Here is a 5558-nt window from a genome sequence, read left to right as displayed (position 1 = left end):
AAGATGGACAGGACTTCTTTTTTTGTGTAACTGAATAATTAACAGACACAGACAGATACACATATACCATCTTTTTACAAAAGAAAAAAAAAAAAGTCAAATTTTAAAAGGGACACAGCCTTAAATTCTGTTCCTGTCTGGATAATGTCTGACAAGAGGAGACAGTGCCTATCTATTTGATATTAAAAGTGAAGAGGGAAGAGGTGAAAAGAACTCTGTACCCAATCCCGTCAGTTACCTGAAGATGAATAAGCTAAGAGACTGAGAATCCCTTCCTGCAGCGCCATTCAATTTATAGCAATGGTAGGTTTCATTGAAACAATGACAGGTTTTAGAAAGTCTACAGAAGTGTGACTTTGTTGACATCCTTTTATATTCAGTGAGGAATATTCATGTCTGAAGGTATGCATCACTGATTATTGTGTGAATGTGGTTATCTGTCTCACAGATACTTGCAGAAGCCAGGCAGTAATCCCAAGGAAATACCATTGGTTTTATTTAATGAACGATTTTTCTTAAGTCTTGTAACCATCTTGTAACCAACTTTGTCCCCATAAGGACCTTCTGCCTTCTCAAAGAAAAATAATTTTGCATTATTTATACATGTGAATGAAGCCCCTGGCCCTGAAGTCCTTTGTATGCGAATGGATTTCAGTACCCACATGCCCAGATTTATCCCCCAGCTTCTGGATTCTGGCCAGAAATATTCTCCATTCATGAAGGTGCTGAAGATACTTTTTAATAGTACGCGTCATAGATTTGGCATCATTTCTATTTTGGTATTCTGCAATTTCCAGTATAAAGCTTGTTATACACATACACATGCATACAGTGACATAAAGGCACTGCACACTGTATCCAGATCTTGTGAACCCCACAGATTGTAAATTAAATAATTTAATATTTGAATTTTAGACTGGGCAATATTTTCTTTGGTTAGGACAGCAGTTTTCTGATTAATGTTTTTAATTTTAAGCAATGTTTAATACACACGATAATAAAAGTGACAGTTCAGCTTATAATGAGTTAAGGATGTTTCTGAGAATACACAAGAGGTTTTTAAGAGACTTCCAAAGTTTATGTTCGCAGAACAGAAGCCCACAAATTAACCCAAATACATTTTTCTCATCTTTTACTATGTTCACGTATCTCTAGCTTTAATAATCTCAACATTGCATTTATGAATAGTGCTTGCACTTTCAAGGCTGTATTCCAGTTAAAATAGTAAAATAACATTAAAAGAGTAAAATAATATTTGCAATTGACTGCAGTGATAACTAGGAGGAAAGTAACGCATATAGGATTATTAATGGTAAAATTTCATGAAAGTTAATAACAAAAATAATAGAGACTGAAAGAATGAAAGTAACCCATACATACACACCACTTTTTTTTTTAACTCCCCCAACTTTGATGTATGTCAGTGGTGCTGCCCTTCATACACAGAATCCAAAGGTCCCCATTTGGACCTGGTTTACACCGTTCTCTATTGACCCGCTTTTCTGGTGCTGGAGAAGGAGCAGGGCTCCTTTTCGCACTTTCACGTTAGTCCTTAACTGATGTGGAGGATCTCTGTTCTGTGACGTGGAGCGTGGCATTGTCCTCAAGTATTCATCCCAGCCTCTTTGTCTGTCCAATTCCAAGCGAGTGAGATGAATCTCCTGCAGTACAAAGAAGTGTCTTAAAACCAGTTGTCCAATAAAATTGTTCTGTTTAATACTGTTAGGTTTACAAAACCAGCTTTTCAGATGTTAGGTCCTTTCTCAGCGGAGTTCACAGACAATGTCAGGAAACAATAGCCTGTGTCAGTAGAGATTGTACCTTGTGGAAGTCAATGTATTAAATGTAGGGTGGACGGCAGCCTCGATCCCCATGCAGAGGTAAACATAAATAAACACCCACTGTGTTTTTTCTATTTTCCCTGGCTGACCTTCACTGTTGTAGCTGGGCTTTCCTCTTCTGATATTTGCCAGGTTATATAAAAAAGATGTGCCTCCTGGCTGAAATGATGAAACATAAAGCCTGTTCTCGGGCTGTGGAAGCCTGATGGATGTGAAACAGCTAGCGGTCTGCAGCTGGGCTCCGAAAGGAAGTCTGAGAGATGCAATTAATGCTATGGTTAAAAGTAAAAGATTAATAATTTTTTCTGCTTTAGACTGATGTATAGAAATCTGCACAATGTAAATTTGCTGATTCAGATATTTTTAAGAACGTATATAGAGATGATTTATTGGAGTGGAACACTAGAATTGGGTATTTCCTGGTAAATCAAACTGGCATTTAACATACAAAGGGGGCAATATATTTTAAAAAGTGTAATATTTTTTTTGCTTTTTAAATATCTGGCATCTGAGGTAGCCTGTGCTGCAGATCTTACCAGAAGAAAAGTACAAAGAAAGTTACCGGGAAAGAAAAGGGGAGTGGGGAGTGAAACATTTGATATGAAGAGGACAGAAAGTGGAAGTCTGATGCAGCCAAGAAGTGGCGAGAGAGAATGAGGAAGAGCCACAAAAGAAAGCAGGGAAGTGCTGTCACTGACAATGGACAGCAGGCACAAAACCCAAGAAAAGACGGCCTCTAAATGCCCTAGACACAAATAACATAGTACTGGCTGTTGGTTTATCTAACGAGATACACAATTTTCCTATGAGGCTGATTTCATAGAGGAAAGAAAATGAGAGTATCTTATCAGGGAATGCACTAGAAATGAAAAGCTTAGACAGCTTTAAGAGCAACCAAAATGATTCATGAAGTAAGTGGGACAGAGGTAAGACTTCTTTTTCTAAGGGGGAAAAGTTGGTCAGACAATGAAAATGGAGAGAGAAAAATATTAGTTGGGGAATGACAGATCATGGAAGAAGTAAGGATAAAATTAAATAATGTTAGATTTATTCTGAGAATATTTCAGAATATTCAGATAGGGAACAGGCAGGCTAGAAATGTAGAATTCTTGACATATATTTACCTCACTGGACAGAGAAGACTCTAAAAGAGAGACAGATTAGGTAAAATCAGGGTTCTGCTGAAGTCAGTGTCCAAAATCTTCCAACAAAGCCAGGATTTCACTCAAAGGACACAAAAGCATGCAGAAGAATTTATTAGAAATCAGCAGATAGCATCCTAAAGACCTAATAAAAAGGAGGAAATGGTTTAGAAGTGTAGAGACAGGAAAGAGGATAAACTTGAAGTAGAAACTTCAGAATACTGATCCCAAAGCTCAGAAAAGTTGCCTATTTTCCTGGTGTTATACAATTATGATTTAACACCAATGAAATTGATAAATGGAGTTTCACAGTGATTTTTGTTTCATGTATATACAAAGCTGAATATGTATTCAGTATATTCAGACAGGGGAGTTCTGCATGTGTGTGTATATTTAGCAAATTTAAGTCAGGGCTGACATTTAGGTAGGCATTACAATAGACCTCAGTTAAAATCACTCGTGCCTCAAAGCTTATAGAAATCACTTACGTACAGATTTAGAATACAGTTGCAGAAATCATCTTTTTCAGAATATTCTGAAAAGTAGAACTGTACTATAAAAACTTAGATAGCCTTTAAATATATTATACTTGCTATTTTTGTTTAGTCAGCATAAAATGGCTGGTAAATAGTCAAATACATTTAATCTCTGAAAGTCTCCTAATCTGCAGATACACTGAAGGACCTGGGGATCCTACATGGAATATATATCTGAAGTGCAAATACCTGTCTGACATCATGACCTGCAAAATCCCTTTTCAGCCAAGTCAAATCCTGCAGAAATTGCAGCTCTCTAGAATTTTCTGGTTTCATTTTGGATTTATTCATAGTAATCTCACCCTTTCAGATGTGAGAAGTTTAACAATCATCTTCAAACTTGCTTGTTCTCCCTGTATCTCTTGAAAAGTTTAATCCAGTAGGTAAACTCAGACCTCAAAATGCAGATGCAGCCACATCTTTCATTCAGCGAAGTAATTCCATGACTTGCACACCAGTTTCCTACAGATAATTGAATTTTAATTGATTTGTATCAAGGTTTTACCAGGAGCTCACCCATTTTCAGACAGTGGACACCCAGGAAAGAGTTGCTAGGAACACCCTTATAAGTGGGGCAGAACTTTAAAGCATGACATTGGATTAAGGATTTTCCAACAATATTTCTCCTCTATGGATTCTATGTGTGATCATGGTACATCTTCTTGAGAGGGCATGAGTAGGGTCTCTTTCTTCTGTCTTGCTGTCTGACTTCATGAGACATTTAGGAGTGTCTTATTTTGAGTATCTTTCTGTCAAACTGGTTAAAAGTAGCCAAGAAGTTCAGAAGTTCCTAGGTGGAGACTAGAAGTATATAGATAGTACAATCACAAAAAACTAATTCCCTGAAATTTATTTAATCATATTCGTAAGTAAAAAATTCATCCCGTCATAAAGAAAATAGATTTTTTTTTTTAAATAATGTGGGATATTGTTGAGCACATTTCTATAATTCCTGTTTTCTCAATGGAAAAAGAGACTGAATGTCGGCTGCAGCTTGAATGCCCTGTCTGTCCTGTGCATGTTGTGTTTACAGCCCTATTTAACTTGGAAGTCTTGCATTTAATTTATAAAAGAAGCTGTAATATGATGTATTCCCAGCTTTCTAGCTTCACAGGTACCATGTAGCTGAAATGATACAGTAACTATTACAGTTCTACACACACATTTCAGGAATTATCTAAAGTATGGTTAATATATGCTTTATACAAGGCAGGAGATTAAAATCAAAAGGGCAATTCTACATATATGTAGAAATTATCCGTATTTTTCCTTTACTTATTCTTAAACTGACTTCACCAGTGAAATCATCAGATTGAATGGTCATATCCATATAACATACAGTTCCCTTTTAAATTAGGAAAAATATCTATTATTTTATAATGCTGATATATGATGCTAGGCAGTTATAACACTGACTGGAACTGGTTTTAAATATTATTTTAACTTACTTTGCATGATCGACCAGGGGAAAAACAATGCTAAAAGGTGGATGTAGTAGGACTAAGGTGTTCGGTGAACACTGAGCGTCGTCCAGCCGTACTTCCTCTCCGAGCTGAGCTGCCGCAGCGCAGCCCCGGCCGGTTTGGCCCGGTGGGTGCCCTTCGCCCTGCGCGGGGCGGAGGGCGGACACTGGGGGCGTCCCCAGGAGGGCCACGGGCGGCGCCAACCCCGCGCTGCCCCCAGCGGCGGGCGGGAGCGGCCTGGCGGCGCGGCGGCGGCGGGCCGGGCCGGGCCGGGCTCGGAGGCGGGCGGGGGAGCCCCGAGGCGGCCTCTCGCAGCTCTTCGCAGAGCGCGGTCCCAGGTTTCACGGCTGCCCCGCGGCCGCACAGCGGGGAGCGAGGGGAAGGGGGCGAGGTTCCGGGCCCGACCGCTCGCCCGTGTCAGGGCTCCGGACATACCCCTGGCTGTTAAATTCAGACTTCTTCCCGGTGGAGCAAGGGGAGGACAGCGCGCGCGCACGCTTGGGATCCCTCCTGCGTTCCCCGCAGCCGCGTGTCGCTCCTGCGGCGGCACTGAGCCCTGCATCCGAAGCTCTTTTT

The 5558-nt window shown here is 40.0% G+C and overlaps 1 long non-coding RNA gene across 1 annotated transcript; it reads right to left on the bottom strand.

Moving 5' to 3' along the window:
- Positions 1–472: 472 nt before the first annotated feature.
- LOC143160059 (uncharacterized) lies at positions 473–5112 on the bottom strand. Its single transcript, XR_012995312.1, has 2 exons — positions 4968–5112; positions 473–1661 (listed from the first exon to the last, which is right to left on the bottom strand). It is a non-coding gene; the product is annotated as an uncharacterized LOC143160059 (long non-coding RNA).
- Positions 5113–5558: the final 446 nt, after the last annotated feature.

The sequence above is a fragment of the Aptenodytes patagonicus genome, chromosome 4, assembly GCF_965638725.1.
Source record: "Aptenodytes patagonicus chromosome 4, bAptPat1.pri.cur, whole genome shotgun sequence".
NCBI lineage: Eukaryota > Metazoa > Chordata > Aves > Sphenisciformes > Spheniscidae > Aptenodytes > Aptenodytes patagonicus.
The sequence above is the reverse complement of the archived record's forward strand: the minus strand, read 5'-3'. Positions and strand labels throughout refer to the sequence as shown.